This window comes from Homalodisca vitripennis, chromosome 1 (assembly GCF_021130785.1).
Source record: "Homalodisca vitripennis isolate AUS2020 chromosome 1, UT_GWSS_2.1, whole genome shotgun sequence".
NCBI lineage: Eukaryota > Metazoa > Arthropoda > Insecta > Hemiptera > Cicadellidae > Homalodisca > Homalodisca vitripennis.
In genome coordinates, this window is record NC_060207.1 from 118,904,288 (window position 1) to 118,925,274 (window position 20,987).

Genomic DNA, 20,987 nt, shown 5'->3' on the forward strand with positions numbered 1-20,987 from the left:
CTTGTATTTGATTGCACACCATGCACCTTGATTTATTACATGGATGTGCTCCTTTAAATTTAGTTTCCACATCAGAATCAGCTGGTAATTTTGGTTTCGATATAATGTCCTTTAAAATAGGAGGTCTTTTAAAAACAATACGTGGAATACTTTTTAGAAATGAGTCTACCCCCCCCCCCCCCCACCCCCCCCCCCCCCCACCCCCCCCCCCCCCCACCCCCCCCCCCCCCCACCCCCCCCCCCCCCCACCCCCCCCCCCCCCCACCAAATCTTGAGAACACAAAGATCTGGCACAGCGTGCTTTTTCTATCTTACTGTCTCTTATCACAAAAAAAGGAAAGGATTTGTTTATTTAGTTAAAGTAACTACCAAGATTTTACTGAGCATGTGATTGATTTTATCCTTCCCCACAACAGGATTAATGCCCAATTGCAGAACTGATGCATGAGTTACCTGTTATTGTATTGCTGCTTTCACTTTAATAGTATTTCGAGCAATGTTCATCAAAAATCCGTAGTGCAATGATACAATAATAAGTCTGTTTTAAATTAAGTAAAACAGCGATTGAAAAATTTGTATTGGTGCAGGAAATATTATCTATAAAACTTATTTTTGTTTCCTCGTCTTAGGGAATCTTGAAGGTACAATTTGAGGACATCAAGGAGGTTTAGGAACATGTAACAGTAATTCTGAATATAACCTCATTTTTTAGTTTCCAGAAACTATATGAACTTTACCAAAACAGTGTTGTGATAGAAGGTCATTATAGATATTTCCAATGTGAGTTCTGTTTTTTTTACTGTACCTTGTACAAACAAAGTGAAAATGACTCATGCATTTTTAAATACTCTGTATAATTATGTGATATAATACGAACATAATATGATGTACCAAGTATGAGAGATAGTCCTTAGCTATATATTACAAGGGAAGGCTTCAATTAAACAAGAATTTTAAAAACAAACTTCTTTATTAAGTACACTTTTTTATCACCAAAACTTATTCACTAATGCCATGTGCCAGTTGTGATAAGAGACTAGCATAAACATTACAGATACGTGTCAATGTTCAGCAGCTACCAAGTTTATCATTAAAATACAATTAATTATGACCTCTAGAGTATCTCTGCAATTTTATTGTTTCGGCATACTTTAAAATATTTTACAATGAAATAAGAAATTTAATTTTCACATGACACGATAAGGCCATCCTTAATAGTATTTTTTTTTTAGTTCCATGTATTATTCTTACCAACAAACTTATCAGTAACAGTGTTTACTTCATTTATATGTAGTTCAATTAATTGTAAAGCTAGTACATACTAGTCAGTAACAAAAAGGTTCCCTGAGCATTGTCATCATATAATTTGAATTTTTATTATTATTAAACAGTATATCATAAATAATAGTTTAAAAAATAGTGAATTATTAAAAATAATGTGTAATTTAATTTGTTGAATACCTCAACATTATTATACAAATATATGTGACTCAATTACTGCAATAATACATGTAAAATCTTCCTGGCAATTGATAAATACTTATTTATCAATTTATCCTCTTTTGATAAATATATTTGTTTATGATAAGCTTAAATCTACTATTTAACATTAATAAAACATTAACATGTTTGGCAATTAAATTTTGATTATAAGATATCACATAATAACAAGTAATTCATAGATTTGCAATATAGAAAAATATACATCCTATGTGACAGTGTGAAATGCACCTCTACCTAATAAGTGAAAAATTAAAATTTAATTTCAAATTAGTTTAAGTAAATACGAGGGCTGTTTTTTAAGTAAGGGCCGTTCTCCCGTACACGGTAGTAGTTCGCGTTCCTGCCGTAACGAGCGTGCGTCCCGCCTCCCGGCATTCTTAGCGAACAACTTCATGCCAGTTGCAGCTCTGTAGCTAACCTGTATGCATTACTGTGGATCTTTAAAATGTTTAAGATTATCGAATCACCCGCCGCGTGTGAGATTCGGTCAGTGATACGATTTTTGACTGCAAGAAACATGTCGGCTGCTGACATTCACCGTCAGCTTTGTGAGGTGTATGGTGCCAAGGTAAGGTATGTGAGTGAAAGTAAGGTGCGGAAATGGGTCCGAGAATTTAAAGATGGCCGCGAAAATGTCCACGATGAAGATCGCTCAGGCCGGCCATCTGTGATCACGGGAGATTTGATTACTGCAGTTGACGCAAAAATTCATGAGGACCGACGGTTCACAATAACCACTCTCTCTATGGAATTTCCTCAAGTGTCCAGGTCAGTAACTGTACAAAATTGTGTCAGAAAACCTAAACTTTAAAAAATTGTGCTCAAGATGGGTACCCAAACTCCCTCACTGAGGATCACAAAAAAAAGAGATTAAGCAGTTCTTTGACTTTCTTGACCCGCTACGACGAGGAAGGAGACGACATGTTGAGTCGAATTGTCACAGGAGATGAAACATGGGTATCCCATATCACTCCTGAATCAAAGCAACAACACATGGAATGGCGGCACACAACATCTCCAGTCAAAGTCAAAGCCAAGCAAACGCTGTCGCGGCGCAAAGTTATGGCAACTGTGTTCTGGGACAGGCGCGGTGTTTTGCTAGTGGACTTTATGCCGCGAGGAATGACGATTAACTCAGAAGCCTACTGCGCAAACCCTGGCCAGTCTCCGACGCGGCATGCTGACAAAGGGAATTCTGCTCCTCCACGACAATGCAAGGCCTCACACCGCTGCTCGGACACAGGAAATGATCGACTCTTTTGGCTGGGAAGTTTTGAATCATCCGCCGTACAGCCCCGACCTTGCTCCGAGCGATTTCCACCTTTTTCGTTACTTGAAAAATCATCTTGGCGGGAAGCGCTACAATGACGACGAAGAAGTCAAGACGGCCGTGAACTCCTGGTTGTCAGAGCAGGCGGCAGATTTCTTTGAAGAGGGATTTCAAAACTTAGTTTTAAGATATGATAAGTGCCTTAACAAACAAGGCAACTATGTAGAAAAATAAAGAAAAGTATGCAGATTCTGAAAATAAATGTATTTTGAAAAAAATAATTGTTGTTTATTTACAAAAAAAAACGGCCCTTACTTAAAAAACAGCCCTCGTAAGAATAGAGAAAATCCTAGTTTTCACACTGGCATGTTATAGTTCGGTGAGCCAGCCCTATATGACTCGAAGTACTTGGCATAGACCTCAGGCTCGAGGTAATACTCCTTCACAACTTTGTCTTCCTTCATCAAAGCTATCCAAGAGGTCTGAAATGAGACAAACATTCACCGTACTTAGTTAGACTTAGAAGTTGTTGATTGACAGAGGTACATTGTGAATCTGCTTTTCAAGGTAACTAGAACAACAATAATAAAAATAAAAGCAAGTACTTACATCTATCTGTTGAATTATACAATTTTTTTACCAGTATTAGACCTGTAGGCATAGACAAGCCATTTATGCATTCTTATCAAAGTTCTATTAACCCATAAGAATTCTGGTATGATTTTGTACTAAGAATTAGATTTCTATACCACATGTTAGTAAGAATTGCCAACTGAACTATTTACTCCAATTGGTTAGAAAGCGTTTATTAGTATAAATTATATGGTCAGAGTTGCTATTAATGTTTTTTTTTTTTAAGGAAAGTTCTACATGAGCGAGTCTCTAACATGTTTTGTGCATTGCGCAAATCACATTTATTTGTCTATCTCATTCTAGGGTGACAATTTCATGATAGTGAATGATTCACGTAGAAATATTTTTTAACACAATTCTTACAGCAGTGAATATAATTATAACTGATAAACCAGAAAGTAAAACTGCAGGGAACTATAGTGTGTACAAAACATTTACATATTTTGAACTTTTGGTTAGTTCTGAATGCCAACATAATTTTCAAACAGACATGTTGGGCAGTGTAAAAAATGAATATTGGTATAACATAATAACAAATGGAATTAAAAGATTGATATATAGGAAGACAGTAATTTTTAATTCAAAATTGGGAGAGTTTTTAAAATTGACCTATTAGTTTTATTACAAAAGAAGTTTGTCTCACAACTTTGAAACTTACAATTCCTAAATGAAGTTCCCTCCTGATGCAATAGACTTTACAGAGTGGTTTTCATTTCTTGAAGCAGGTTTTGAACTTGATTTTTGGAACCTCAAAAAGTAACATTGTCTAAATTTGTTTTAACTGTATACATTTATAAATAGGTTGTATCATTAAACTCATATTTTGTTACCAATAATGATGGTTATTAAATATATTCCTTAGTTTTTATAGAACTATATAAGATATTGAGTAGCTGAGACATGAGTTTCTTGTTGTTGAGGTAAAAGCAATTTTGGGACAGATTTTACAGAAACATGTTCCAAACTCAAATTATCAGTCAAAAGTAAGTGAACTGAACCAACAATATTGATTTCTAAGTCCTCACCGATTTCTTCTGCAGTGAATCAATTGTGTTTTGTCAATAATACCTAGACTTTTTCTATGTTAAATCAAATAATATAAAAATTCGATGAAGACCACGATAATTGTGGGATAAAACTGATACTGTGACGGAACTAATCAACGCAGATCACCAAACCATGTCAGGTCAGGTAGGATAAAAATTTCAACTCTGAAAGTTTCATTATCATTTAGTATTTATCAGCTCAGATATGATATCAATTTGGATACTTTTTTTATGAACATAGTATGCTCGATCTAAAAATTAGGAAGGCCTAGAATACAGAATTTCAACCAAAACTTCTTCTAAGGTATTTCCTGAAGCAAAACATCATGTACTACTGTTTTATTAAAATAATAAAAATCTTACCAGAGATTTTAGTTTTTCCTCAGGGAAACGAAAACTGTTCACCGAAGATCATATCTGATACTGGCAATCGTTCAAACCAGGGCCAGATCATATAATCTAGCATGCCTGGTTCTTCTCCTGTACATAACCAACATACAAGAGTTATTTATGGAATTCTCATAAAAATATTTTGGTAAGAAATAAAATGTTTTGATCTTTTAATTCTTTAATTTCTATATCTTACATAGTTCAGAAGAAAGTCAATACCTCCAAAGAATTTAGTCTTGCGATCTGCCAATTCCTTGTCGAAGACAAGCAGTTCTGTCAACAAAGACTCAAATTCAACTGCCAAGGGTGACGGACTCATCATCAGCCTGTAGAAAGCAGCAGTGACCTGTTTGTCAAAACATCAAATTAATCTTTGATCATAAAATAATCAACATGTGTAAATAGGATTCAACTGTCACTTTGATGGGCAATTACTGAATTTTGTTCCCTAAAGTGTTGGAAACATTATTTGTCCCTATGTTCATAGAACCATGGTTTTGTTGAATTTTGTTTATAAAAATGTGACTGAATGCTAATTTTTGAATATTCTGAACATAACTATTATATTAGTAAACAGACAAAAACTATTTAGTTTTAAATTTTACCGGAGTATCTAATGAGTATTGTATATTTGTAATATAGTACATAGATTTTCAATTTGAATAATTATAAATCTTTCTTTTTTGACTACCAAATTGAACCAGCTAGATTTGAATGACAGACAGTCACTGTCCACATAAAACTACTGAATTTGACAGCAAGTCTATTAACATTTCAGAATTCCAACAGGATAAGCAGAATAATAAAAGGAAGCACGTGTGCCAAAGTAACACACAGTTAAAGCTGTTATTCAAAATTTTGAGAAATGTTGTAAAACTATACACACAAAAATTAGATTGTGATCACTGTTACCTGAATACATAGCCACAGTAATAAAATGATTCCTTGCATATAAGTACCCCTTTGCAGGAGATTCTAGTTCAAAGTTTTTTATTCTACTAACATCAGACATTATAATAAATTAATAATATACATACACATATACCCACATGCACATATAAATGAACTTACATGTTCACTCATATAAGAAGAAAGTTTCAAAAATTACAGTACTTAAACATTTAATCCAATATCAGTGAAAAAAAACTGTCAACATAACAACAAGCAATAACGATAAATAAACCATATGAAACTAAAAAATAGACTACATAAGGTCAAATATACAAACATCAAATAAACAAGGTATGACTATGCCACAAAATGTATCATATAAAATTACTTCACTGAGGTTGCATGCAAAATTTCAAATGAATAAAAATATATGTTACAATACCATATGAATATACTCAGCTTGTTTACCACTATTTACCAACTATTTTCTCTTTACTATCATAAAGTCAGTTCGTTTTCGATATATCATGTAAACAGACAAATAGAAATGAAATTTTTTCAACCCCTAAGTGATACGCCTTGCTAACATTCAGCCAACAATATAGATATCACATAATAATGCAGCAGAAAATTAAACTACAAACTGTAACAACCAATTATTAATTATTCAATTCAAAAGCCGTGATATATTCAAGAGCCTTTTTACCTGTACTTTAATTTCTTTTCAAATACGAGGGCTGTCCATAAAGTAACAGATTTAACATGGCACGGCAGTGGGTGGGACTAGCACTGCCATCTTGGAGTTTCTATATTTAGTACACAACCAGCCATGGTAGATTGTGCATTGTACCTATTGTACTTTGTATACGGTGCAGTGTTGAAATGAACACTGCAATTGAAAATCCTGCCAGTTGTAAAGTGTGATCTATGATAAGGTTTTTGTTGGTGAAAAATGACAAACCAACTGAAATTTATAACCAGATTTGTGATGTGTATGGTCAAGGAGTAATGAATGAAAGCTGAGTGAGGTGCATTGATTTAAAAAAGTGTTTACGATGAGCATCGCAGTGGTAAGCCTAGTCTTGTGAGTGATGAATGGATTGTGAAAATCGACAAAACAATCTGTGAAAATCATCATTCCACAATTACGGAACTCTCAGAACATTTCCCCCAAATTTCACGGAGTTTAGTTCATGAAATTGTAGTTGATAAACTTGGTTACCAGAAATTTCTGTGAAATTTGGGGAAACGTTCTGAGAGTTCCGTAATCGTGAAATGACAACTACCACCTTGATGCTCACTGGTTTGTCTATTTTAAAAATAAATGCACCACTGCCTCCCTCGGCTTTCACTCATTATTCCTTGACTGCACACATCACAAATCTGGCGATACATTTCAATGTTTGTGATGTTTCACCAACAAAAACCTTCTTACAGATCGCACTTCAAAACTGGTGAGATTTTTAATTGCAGGGCTTATTTTAACTGTATACAGAGTACGATAGGCACAATGCGTAATCTACCACTGGTGGTTGAGTACTGAGTGTAGGAACATTGATGCCAAGATGGCAGTGCTAATCCCACCCATTGCCGCACCATGTCACTTTCTGGACAGCCATCGTAAAATGTTATTACCATAATGTTCAATGAAACTATTGAAATGCTTTGGCCCCAAATAACGGAGTTGGTGTCTTGCTATCTCTGTTTTAACATTTGGAATCTCTAAAGTAATGCATTGCACTGATTTTGTAGTTATGTTTACCTGCAATGTTGGAATCTCCTTCAGATTTCTAAATACACACACCTAATAACACTACTTAAATAAATTTGAAGGAAAAAATATTATATTGTTCAAATTTAAATAGTTCATTCTATCCTTGTGCCTTACTCTGAAAAATGTGTGCAATGCATGTCTCTGGTTCATTACTACAGGTCTTATTATAGTTGCATATGTAGCTCTATAGTGAATTTCTCCATAAGAGTGTGCTTTCACACCAGAACTGATACAGAACCATACTCTAATGTACTGATAGACTCCAATGTAGTTTCTCATGTAATACAAAAAATCATTTACTTTTCTTAATTTTTGTTCCATATCAACATGACAATTCCATTTTAAATGCTAGTCAATGTACACACCCAAATATTTAATATATTAAAAAACTTCAGTTGTTGTAAAAGTATACTTAGAAAAAAAAAACTAATGCCTATGGCAAAACAATCCCAAAGTATTTTTGTTATTTTGATCAAAATAAAAAAAATGTTAAAATATTTTGATTAAAATAAAAAAATGTTAAATATTTTGATTTAGAGACATTTACTATTAATTTGTTACTTACAAGCCACTGAGAAATAGTATCAAGGGTCTGACCAATTCTTAGCTTTAGTATTTTTTTATTGTAAGCACTACATACTAAAGTGTTATCATCTGCATAGCAGTAAATTGTTTAGTGTAATTTCAAATTTAGTAAATTACTGAAATATATTATAAAACATAATTGGACTCAAAACTCTGTCTTGTGCTGTTCCCAAATGCAGTTGGGAAACGTTACTTAGTATACTGACTGCTTGCTTCCTACAGTTAAAAAAAATTCGAGTTACATTAGTGTTATACTTTTTTGCACTTGTTTAATGAAATATTAATATCAATGACATCAAATGCCTTTTGGAGATTAATATATAAACTTATTGACCATTCTCCTCTGCCAACAAACTTTATGGCACTTTGGTATTAAACGGAGGTCACTATAATAGTGTACTGTCTTGGATAATTTAGATTAGCTTATCATAAATATGTAATTAGTAGTACCAAAGTTAAAGTTAACCTTTGCAAGTGCTTAGGGAAGAGTTTTCTGTGTTCCTGTCCAAAATGTACGCATGATGAATTTACTCACGATGATGTAGCCTTTGGCCATATAACAAAAAGGCTCACCTTGCCAAAGTTCTCTACGAGAATTCTATCCTTGGCCTTCTGCAAGGGATTCTTGCTGTGGAGTGGTCTCTGTGGATACTTCTCGTCAAGGTAGTCTGCGATGATGAGACTCTCATACAGGGCTTGTCCATCCACCAACAATCCTGGTACTTTAGTCGAGGGAATCCGCTTTAAGTACCACTCTGGCTTCGACTTCAAATTGATCCATACATCATCATGCCTGAGAAAAGTGTCTAGTCAAGTTCAATCTGATGATGTTGATCTACAAATATATAATTTACTGTACAATGTGCTAACAAACCAGTTCAACAGCTCATGAGACAAGAGATTATTTATTGTTTGTGAAAGATTTTGGAACAATTTAATTTTTGGTTCCATATGGTAAAATAAAAAGTATAACTTACATTTTAAAAATATCTAAGACCAAATAAATAATCTACTATGAATCAGTAATTGTCACATACAATTTTGTAATCCAATGTTTTAACTTTTTACATGCCTACATACATGCATACAATAGAACTAACCACAACTTTTTACTATATAAAACTGATGGATAGTCACGACACCATAGACTGTCTCTATGTTACTCAGAATTGCTATATCAAGTTTCTACAGTCACATTTATCAATCTTTGAATAGCAATGGTAGTCAAACGTCACATAGTCATTCATGCAACAGTTGAGGAATTCTACGGAGTCAACAGGGACCCAGAAATGTTTGAGAAGACACACACACACACACACACACATATAAAACTTTATCAACCAGTCCAGTTCTTCAGTGAACAGGAGCACACATTAAACATTAGACCATTAGTTTTCCTCACCATTGGGATATTAATGAATGATCCTTTCTAAAGGATGTTCTGATAATAAGTAGTAAAAAGATAACAGAGGCTATCTCACATAAAGCTGCTAGTAAAGGCAGACATTTTGATTTAGCCCTATAGTAACAATGTTTACTCAAAAACTTTACTCCATTATTTTTGGTTCTACAATTATGGGAATCAATTGGTCTTCTTCTCTTCTAGTTGATAGAAAGAGATCTAGAATTTAGGACTACAGGCTAGAACTCCTCCATGCCTTTGATCTTGGTCGCTGCCGCCGCCTGTCCCATTTCCCCTCCTCACACATATACCAGTAATGCTACATGCCTGTGTACGCTGTACTGCTATTGGGGATTCATGCTCTCGCATTTATTTTTACTGTCTGTTTGACTTCTAAATGTTCAAGTTAGTTATTTTTATAGTATTACTTGCACTGAAGTTGGTTTAGTTGCACTATGTGTGTAAGCAATATTTGACATATGATGGTATATAGTATAGCTACTGTAAAAACCAATCAAGGAAAACTGAAAATATAATTGATCACATATTACAAGAAATCCATTTGTGAGAGCAGTGTGGATTTTAAAGTTTAAAAGAGCTGATAGTTTTAGTGTCCACATCCAATTGTACCTCGCCAATTGAGTATGTTTTTACGTTGTATTCAATAAAGACATTTTTCATTTAATTTCATTTCACATCAGAAGAATACGTAATGACAATTTTTAGAGAGTGACTACTTAGATAATATATAACACAGACTTATAATATGTTGTTTTAACTGTTTCTAGATCTCCTATCCACATCATCCTCTTCACCACATATATTATTCCGGACAATAGTTTTTTTTAGATAAGTCATGTATGTGATTGTTCCAGGAGAGCTCCTCATCAATTGTCAGACCCAGAAGTTTTGAATTTTTTTCTACTGTGATTTCTGGAATTGTTGGTAGTTGTTCCTGTTTTCTGCTAAAATTTATCAGTGTTGTTTTTAAGGGGTTAATGGCCAAATCATGTTGAAGACAGTATTGCAGTGCTTTATCTGTTGATGATAGGATAGCTGAGTGTAGTTCTTGTGTAGTATTATGTGTAAAAAGAAGAGTTGTATCATCTGCGTACATTATGGGTTCAACATTTTCATCCCTGATGAAACTTGAGAAGTCATTAGTAAAAAAGATGAATAAGAAAGGGCCCAGCACTGAGCCTTGGGGCACTCCTCTGGTGACTGGGAGTTGTGTGGATCGATATGTGCATCTTCTTCCATTTGTGTTTTGCTGAATTTCAACTAATTGACTGTGTCCTTTCAAGTAACTTGCCACCCACTCTTTAGCCAGTCCCCTTATCCCCAAAGTTGAAAGTTTTTTCAGAATTAGGTCGTGACCTAGGCAATCAAAAGCTTTACTGTAATCTAGCAGGACTGCTGATACATGTCTACGTGCCTCTAGGTGGTCAGTAGTGTGCTCAATTAAGGTGGATAGAGCTGTGGATGTAGACCTACCTCTGAGAAATCCATGTTGTTTTTTTCGCTATTAGACTATATCTTTCCAGGTGAGCCAACATTCTTGAAAGTGTGATCTTCTCTATTATTTTTGAAAAGGTTGATAATAATGAGATAGGTCGGTAGTTTTCAAGTTTAGTGTATGAGCCTTTTTTGTGTTTTGGGTATATTTTTGCAATTTTTAGAGCAGAAGGAAACTGACCAAGACTAAATGATTTATTTATTATACTTACAAGAGGAGATGCTAGTTGATTGGCACAGTGCTTTACAGCTTTTGATGGAGTTTCATCCACTCCACTGGATAACTTGGACTTTAGTGAGGCTATTGTTTTTAATACTTCTTCTTTGGTGGTTGGTGTAAGAAGTAATGGCTGTATATTGCTGGGTGTTAGGATCATTGGGTGTGTTATGGTTTTATTTTTAAATTGGTGTCTGTTTTTTTTCTAAGTCGAGTCTGCTATTTCGACAAAGTATTTGTTTAATTGTTCAACAATTACAGGAGGGTTTTGAACTATGTTCCCATCTATTTCCAGTTGCAGATTTGGTTCCTCCTTCTGTTTACATTGTTTTTCTGTATTGATTACTTCCCAGATAGCCTTAGATTTATTATTAGCTCTTGCAATGCATTCTGCCACAGTGTTTCGCTTTAGATTTCTTAGCTTCAGATCGTAGTTTTTCTTCCTATCCACCATCAATTTTTTATCATTTTCACTTCCAGTGATCTGGTATCTGTGCAAAGTGGTGAGAAAACAAAACAAACAAACAAAGGCACTTTCATATTTGTAATATTATTAGGATACTATGAATAATTTATCTCAGATTTAAAAGAAATGTGTACTTATTTTTGACAAAATGAATGTTGACAGAAGGATTTTCTATCACGCTGGACTAAACCAAGCATTAGACCCATTTTCGAAAGTTTTATTTGTTATGGCTAAAGGACTGGCTTCACTTTGGACACAGCCTGTATGATTTCAACAAAACTTGGCCTAAAGATAAACTGTCTGATATCATTATAAAACTTACTGGAAAATGGAATTTTACTGAATGCAGATCTCCACTAAGAAATCTTCAGTAAAGACAATAGCGGGATTAAACTTTGCCACAGAGTGATGCCTGAATTTCTAAATCTCAAAAAGTAAAGCAAGACAGTTGGGCGTCAAATTAATAAATACTCGTATATAATTTGAAAGATAACTTAGCGGGAATAAAAATCCACAAATTAACAGCTGTAATTCTTACTACACGATCTTTTAAATTTAAAAACATTATATTTGGGTTGGGTTAATTTAAATCACTTAATTTATGATTCAACAAACAAAAAAGCTAATGGCTATCTACATTAATTTTCAGTGCCCTAGAGAGACCATGATCTGTGCTGTGATGATAATGTGTATCATCTATAGCATTGTTAGTCTGTAGCATTGTGCTAAGCATGAGGCTGGGCCTTTTGTGGAAAGTTAATCATACCATGGTGGTCAGATCAAATCTTAGACTATTTTTAAATCTATGGTAACAGGCATTGAAGATTTAATTATTTACAGTAAGAGCCAATATTTATATTCACATTAGTGCCAATGTAAGTATGTGATACTAGAAGAAGACGCCAGAAAAGCAAAAATGCTCTTTTCTGCTTCAAACCTAAAAGTGTTTCAAGTCTTCAATCATTATCTAGAATCTACTTTTAGTTCCTTTTATTTTACCTTATTTATTACAAACTCAAGAACTTGCAGTAAAGAATGCTTATTACAAAATGTTGTAAACCTATCACCAATGATAAAAAACCGATTTCACTATCAAACAGATAAGTTTTAAAACCAAATCAAGGTTCAAGATAAGTAAAGTAACAAGATAGAATTTCCAGGTAATTAATGATTATGTCATTATACAGGTAATTAATGATTATGTCATTATACACAGCTGAATAATCTTAAAGGTGATATGAAGTCTGCCAATACTTCTGATAAAAACTGTAGCTTATTTACAGAACTAACCTTAAGTTTGTTAATTATTTGGATTAGGATTGCAATACTACTGTCTAATTTACTCTTTATTATAATTTATTTTTTGTTTGGTGATAATTCTTTATCTTAAGTTTTATTTTTAAGGTTAGACATGGTTGAGTTAATCATCTAACTTGGACTTGCATGATAAGTTGCACCCTTGAAATAAATGCTTCCTTTTATAGAATGAAAGTGGATATTGATGCAATTAACGGATATAAAAAGGTGCACATAACAAAGCTCTAATTAAATCATTGATTAGATATGGAATAATTACATGGGGATACCAGGGCCCTGCCAGTAGGACTTTAGTAAATACTTGTTATTTTTAGATATGGTCAGGTTTCATTTCTATAATGTACACATAAAGTAAAAAAAATTACCACAATTTAAAAAACAATTACAACTTTATTACTTGAACTACGTGTTTCTAGTTTTGTACAAAGTTTTATTATCCTATTAATATTATAAATGTGGAAGTTTGTGAAGAATAATGTTTGGATATTTGTATGTTTGGAAAATTGATACTCAATCACACAAAATCTACTAGATAAGATTAATATGAAATTTGGCATATATATCACTGCATACATATAAGCAGTGATCAATTTGAGGTGGAACCTCAATCTGAAAATATATGCACTTTGGTATGCATAGGTATATTTTCCCCTGCACCTCAGAGATGCATAACTACACTGTTTTGAGACTTTATACTATCAAAATTTTCTGGGAAGAGCCTCCTCTCTCTTTTCTTATAGAAGGTATTCATACCCTCCAACTCCTGGGAGGTTACAGTTCCGTTCGTTCTAGAATTTGAGCCACCTCTATTGAGCAATGGATATAAAAATAAAACCTAGACATATTTTTATTCCTAAATACTAGGATCTGCTCATTATAAAACACCTATTCCTGAATTTTGTATACAAAATAGATACTAGTGTACTGTAATTCGATATGTAATTTCTTAATTTTAGAATAGTATGAAAATAAAGGTGTTATTAAATTACCATCTAAACTTTTATTCTTGACTGGATATTCCACAAAATTCAGCATGGTCATGTTATGGAACTCTTACTATCTAATTTTGAGCTCTATCTTGAACGTGTAATTTTGTAAACCACAATTTAAAATGTTCAATATTTAACACAGTTTACATTGTGTAGGCTTATGCAGGGATAATTAAAATCATCTGCAACAAATTCAGTTTATATGAAGTGTATTTAACTAAAAAAATGTAATCATAACAATAACAAAATAGCTAAGTTTAAACCACAAAGCAAGACCAAAGCTATATCTTGATGTCTACTCCTGGATTAAAAAATATAGGTATTAGAGTTTAAAAATTGACAGCAAACTAAAGATCTAAAAAAACCTTAATATTTTTTGAGTTATCTAAAAATTTTACTTGGTTATTTCTGTGTCTTTATATATAAAACTGTTTATGAACAATAATTTCCTATTTTTATATCAATAATAATGAAAAAATGCTTGTTTTTGGTGTTTTAAACCAAACTACAAATTTGAACATTCACAACTCGGAAACTTGTTATCTGACCCTTTGGATGATTCACAACAATTTATTTTGTTTGTGTTTTTTCTGAGAACTGTTTCACAATATATTGTTGTTGTGCATTATATTTCCTGTAACATATTTTATTCAATGAATTAGAGTATGTAAATACCAATTGTAGAGAATTAAATTCTGGTGAATTAACTGAATGACGTCTATCTAGAGCTGACTTCGTGAGAGATATAATAGGAGACCTTGCCTGAGAATCGATCGCTATCAGATATCTACCCAGAATCTTCAGGGCGGTGGAGACAGTTCTTCAACAAGTTTTGACTCAGGAAGCTTCTCGAATAAAAAGAAAAATTGTGCTGAATGTCTCCAAGTGACAACCATCCTGGAGGGAAAAATGTAGATCGCGCAGAGTACGTGTTAGGTGTGGGTAGGATATTCATGCTGAATGTCTTGTTAAGCATGTTTGGCAGTAAACACAAGTAAAACCATATATTTAGAAATAGTGTGAAACTTTTTTATATTTGTAAATTTATTGTCTGTCTAAAGTGAGATTCACAAACACTTAAATGTGATTGTCTTACATTTTTTTTACTGAAAAAGTGACTTTATACAGACTTGTAATTGATGAAAAATTACATCAAATTCATGTAAGTTACTACTTATTTGATTTTGGTACAACTTGGTCATATTGTGTCTAAATTACTTAAAATTTTCATGGTCCATTTATAATTGTAAGTAAGTTAAAAACATTCTACTATCGATAACACAAATTACATAGCTCTAACCTTAGAAATAAATAATAAAATATACTTTTCATTTCCTTGCTTTTCATTTCTAACATTTTTATTTATTATGTCGGCATGAAGTTCCGTTTTTTCTTAATGAAATGAAAATGTATGGGCTAAAGTATAAACTAATTTCAAGGAAATATCATAATTTCGGAAGTTACAAATTTGTAGGAACCTCCCTGTGCAAAAAGGTCATTCTGAGCTGAACCGTTTTGGGTATGACTAATTTTTTTGTTCTCATAGGACAAGAAACTTAGAAATTGAACCTAGTCCAAAAAGGACCTTTTGTGCTGCTTCCGGAGTAATAGGATATTCTAGATTGGTAAGGTTGCGGGTAGGGGCCACATCCTGTTGAGATCCATGAGGAAGAATTAATCTTCGTCGTGTCCCCTGGAAGAAGGGGACGCCAGCTCTGGACCAGCCTCTTCAGTCAAAGCAGGTAGAAAAAAAAAACACTAAACAGTTTCAGGAAAAAAATTTAAAATTTGGCGACAGCCAAAGGTTACCAAATATTTAAACAAAATAGATACAAGTGTACTGTAACTGAGTATGAAATTTTAGCAGTAGCAGTAACTGAAACATGTAACTGTAGCATTTTAGTAGTACTCTGTCAGTATTGTAAATCAGTATGAGTACTTTTTGTTCTTCATTATTGAAAGTGCCAAGAAGCTGCAAGAAATTGAAAGAACTACCTCACTTCCGTAATTAGTGTATGACGGTAAAATTCAAACATTTAGCCTTTAAAAAAAATGGAATTATTACATGTGCAGTGCCGTGTAATTCATAAATTAAAATTGTTGTAAAGTTTGAATTTATTTATTTTATTAAGATTGATTTCAAAGTTCCAACATAAATTTTTTTAGTCAAAAATATATTATTAGGCAATCGATTATTTTTAAATAAAATGCTCTTGGGGAGGGGGAAAGGTCCTGTTCGTCACCCATCGGTGCGCCTCTATAGGTGTGTATATCTGCAAATTATGCAGAGAATCTTTATACGTACAGTGCAGAGACTTAGCATTAATGTTGGTCTATTGATTACTAAGGAAGTTAGGGTTTTCACTTGAAGCAGATTACAAGTGCCAGAAGTAGACACTTTTGACCGAAGCAGGCTTCTGGTGCCTACATACATACATATATATATATTTTTTTTTTTTTCTTCAAAATTATATTCAATAAATGAACAATAACCATAGAATTTTTGTGACAGCCCTTTCAGTTGCAGATGGGAAAGAAAGCAGACTCCAGAGTCGTTTTCAACTGCTTTTTCATCAGATACTCAAAGGGTTATATAACATTGCCTGACTAACAATAGTTGTTAATTTTAAAAACTTGCTATACTGAAAATGCATTAAAATATTTATAAACTAAATATTTAGGCAAAATTGGCTTAAAAATTGGTCTATTCACACATATGGATTAACATTTTTGAGAATACATCTGTAATGACTCAGATGATTCTAATAATAGCAACATTCAAACAACTAAATCTGGTTTTTTTGGAATATTACAATACTTTTTCTATGAAGGTGGAAAAAGTAAAAGTTGGGCAAAATCCTATACAGTGAAGAAAAGTATTGTATATATATTTTCTATAGTCAGAAAAATACATAAATATTTTTATAGTAAGAAAAATACATACATTTTTGTAAACAGGAAAAGTGGAACAAGTAAAAGTCCTGTATATAAAAACATGCATATACATAATCATGTGTTTTTTAAATCACTACCATAAAATACCGATATCTTTACAACCATATATAAACATATAAAAAATATACAATACCTGCCCACACTGTACTCTTTACAGCTATCTAAAGGATATAAGTTAGATATAACTTACTACTGTATGTGATGACAGACAGGCTAGCCAGCATACATACCACGAACATGTTGCAATCTTTGTCTTGAGGATATTTAAAGCTATCTAAAGGATAGAAGGTGGATGTATTACCCTACATGATAACTGACGGGTTGTATGTGCCTAAAAATAGTTATGGTAGGTGCACCTCAGTGTTTCTTCCTGGAAATAGATTTGTTGCTTATAGATTTGTATACTCTTCATAATATATTGAAATATATTTCCTCATAGGATACACCGCCACCGTTCAATAAAGATATATTCTATTCTATTCTATTCTATGTTTTAACACAAAACCACCCTATGATATGCTACTAAATGACATTTGTAGTTTTGTGATACTATTCAAGATCACACAGTATAGAGCTGCAGTGTAGGCGTTAAACTAAACTTGTCTTCTAACAGAAGAAGTCACTTACTGAATACTTTTTGCAATCATCACAAGGTGAACACGATGATCGTAAGGGCAAAAACGCATTCCATAAAGCCTCATCTTGCCAGGAGATAGTGGAGGTTCAGCAGAACCTAAACAGAATATAAAAAATATTCAATAACTTACTAATAATCAGTACAAAGACTATAACAAATAGCAGGAACACTTCAGCTATTACTCGTAATTATTAGTGAAATACAATTATTCCATATAGCCTGAATTCACTGTTTATTAAACATACTGTATAAATAAATTAAGTTATATAATATTACCATCAGTTGAAATACCGTCATTAATGTACAGTGTTGGATACGTTTCTACATTTGTTATTTACAAAAGTTTAAAATAAACTTGATTTGTTTGTCGCACAACTTTTCAGACTCTGACAGATTTCAAACATTAAATTTACAGACTACTATTCCAATATCAAAAATTCATTTTTTTGATGGATTCTATGAGCAGTTGTGAGAGACACATGTTCTTTGTTTCCTGCATAAATATTTCCACTATTTTTTCTAATTAAGTATGGCAATAAAGATCACGCAAACACAGGAATAATGGTTGTCAAGGTTAATACTTTTAAAATTAAAACTCTCATTGCCTTAATCATTGGCTTTTTCAGCTATATTGTCATTCTTCCTATATTTGGACAAATATTCAGTAATATTTTTTAGTTTATAATGCTTGTAAGAAAATATTATGAATTTTATGTTAATCTAAAAAATATATTGGGCAGTGCAAGCTATAATATACTCGTATAACATAGCCACTATCAGGATTGCTGATAATATTCAGGATCAGACCATTTGGAATTTTGATCATTTACTTTATACTTAGGCCTAACTACCATCTTAAGTGATGTTTCTTGATAGTTGTTATCACTGTGGAGCAGCACCATAATTAACTACTGAATCCTGCATTAATGGGTGGAAGAATTTGTGGTCAGATCCTCTAGAATTTCAATCTCCTACCTAATAAATAGGCTACTATCTTGAGTCGTTAGCGATTGGGGCAAGGGCTGATTTTGTCAAATGCATAGAAAATTGTAATTTAAAAATCATAAACATTTAAAGAACTTCAATTAATCTTATCTCAAGAACTTAATTGTATGCAAATAATCAATGAAAAATACAATTTTGCTGTAAGTAGAAATTTGTCTTGAAGATCTCTATATGGTTAGCCCATTTCCCATAATCCATTTTTGAACTTTTGCAGGTGTACTGCCTATGTTGAGTAGTAATTATACAACATACATTTACCCCCCCCCCCTAATTTCCCTACTTTGGGGATACCCACACCCTTTTTATAAAACAGGTTTTATTTAGAACAGATTTTTCTAAAACATGTTATAAATGCGTATTTTCAGGAAAACCAAAGAAAATGTTTTACTCCTCCAACTTACTTTGGGGGAGGGAGGGAGGTGAAATAAAACATGCCAAATAAGATGACAAAGGGCGTGGGGGTACAAATACTTGAGATAGATCCACTAAAATGCAAACACATAAATATGTAAGCATAGAAGACTTCTTTAAAAGTCCATGTTGATCCCCAAATTAGTAAAGTGGCCAATCTTATTTTTTTTAATTTACTTTGGAGTAATAGTCAATATTGAATGTTAAGCCAATAAAAATAAAATTTCCTATTACATTTTTGTTTAATTTAATTTATAAAAAATTGATTATATGATAGAAAGTATTCTATCTGAGTAGTCATATCTTAAAACATTGTTTTAAAATACTTGCACTCTCCAAAAGTAGCAACATTATTTTAGTGTCTTAATAATTAATTTTAAAAACACTCCTTTTCTATTATTATATAACTACCGGTAATAGTTTTTTTATACTATCATTTCCCTTGAAGAATAAAAGTAAATTATTCATTCACATAATATGATCATGCTTACCTTGAGTTAAATGTTCAGGCATTGCTACTGAAATTTTCACTACTTCTTTTCCGAATTAATTACTATTTACTACTACTGGTACTGATTTTTGACAACTAAGTGATAGACGGCCTACACAGCTGACAACTCTACTACTACTATTGTTACTGAACAAACAAACAAACAGTGAATGAACATGAGAGTGAGACAGGTTATGGAAATGATTGGTTAATCTGTTATCTATGAAACACATGTTGTCAACTACTGTCAGGGAGACAGTGTTGCCAGAAAATATTTTTTTTTTTTTTTTTTTTTACTTTAATTTATTTACAATCTGTTTATATACAACAAACAATAAGTAAATTTGATAATAAATCTTAAGGACATGGTTAATCAAAAGTTCATTAACCTTAATTAACATAAACATTTAAGAGATTGTTCATCTTTAAAATCGATCAGCTAAGTTTAAGAAATCATGTCTTTTTAGCCGAAATTGATGGTCATGTTGTCACAGCAGATTAATAGCCAAGTAGTTAGGATGAGAGTTTAATTTGTTTTGATACTTGATGCAGAACTTTGGAATTTCTTCAGTAACAAAAGGGATATTCGTGTCTCTGTGAATGACTTCATTACGAACATACCATGGGGCCTGTAATATCTTTCGGAGAACTTTAGATTGGAAACGCTGTATTAATTTTCAATATTTGATGTAGAAGCAACTCCCCACAGTTGAATTCCGTACGTTCAGATGGGCTTTAGAACAGTCTTGTACAACAACAGTTTGCTTTCTATTGATAAATGGGATTTGTTCCCAAAAAAGCCAATTTAGTTTTGAAAATTTTGAATTTAATTGGAGCCTTTTGTTCCATATGTGTGGTTTCCAAGTCAGCTTCCTATCGAGATGTACACACCAGATACTTAGCTTCATTTCTTTGAGGAATTTGAATGTTGTTTAAAAACACTGGTGGACAGGTGTCATGTTTTCAACGTAAATGTGACTTGAACAGATTTAGTTTCATTCACTTTAATTCTCCAAGTTTTTAAGCCAAACTGTGATAGAATTTAAGTTAGTTTGTAGAATTTGTGATGCTACAACATGGTTGGAGTGGGATAGCCAGTACGGCAGTGTCATCGGCGAATGTTGCTGTCAAAGAATTTTGATTAGTTGGAATGTCTGCAGTGAAAATTAAGTACAGCACTGGTCCCTAGTACACTTCCCTGAGGTACACCAGAGTTTATTTCATTCAGATCTGAAAGACAATCATCAAACTTGATTTGAAAATACCTTCGTTCTAAATAAGATTTTATAATGTTGTAAACAGTGTGAGGTAGATGACTTTTTATTTTAAATAGAAGCCCTTCATGCCACACTTTGTCAAAGGCTTGACTCACATCGAGAAATGCTGCAGAACAAAATTTTCTTGATTCCAAATCTTGCCTTATTATATTAGCTACTCTATGGACTTGTTCGATAGTGGAGTGGTGCACTCTGAAACCAAACTGATGATTGG

The 20,987-nt window shown here is 32.9% G+C and overlaps 1 pseudogene; it reads right to left on the reverse strand.

Moving 5' to 3' along the window:
- Positions 1–1,524: 1,524 nt before the first annotated feature.
- On the reverse strand, positions 1,525–19,714 carry LOC124352779 (annotated as a pseudogene).
- Positions 19,715–20,987: the final 1,273 nt, after the last annotated feature.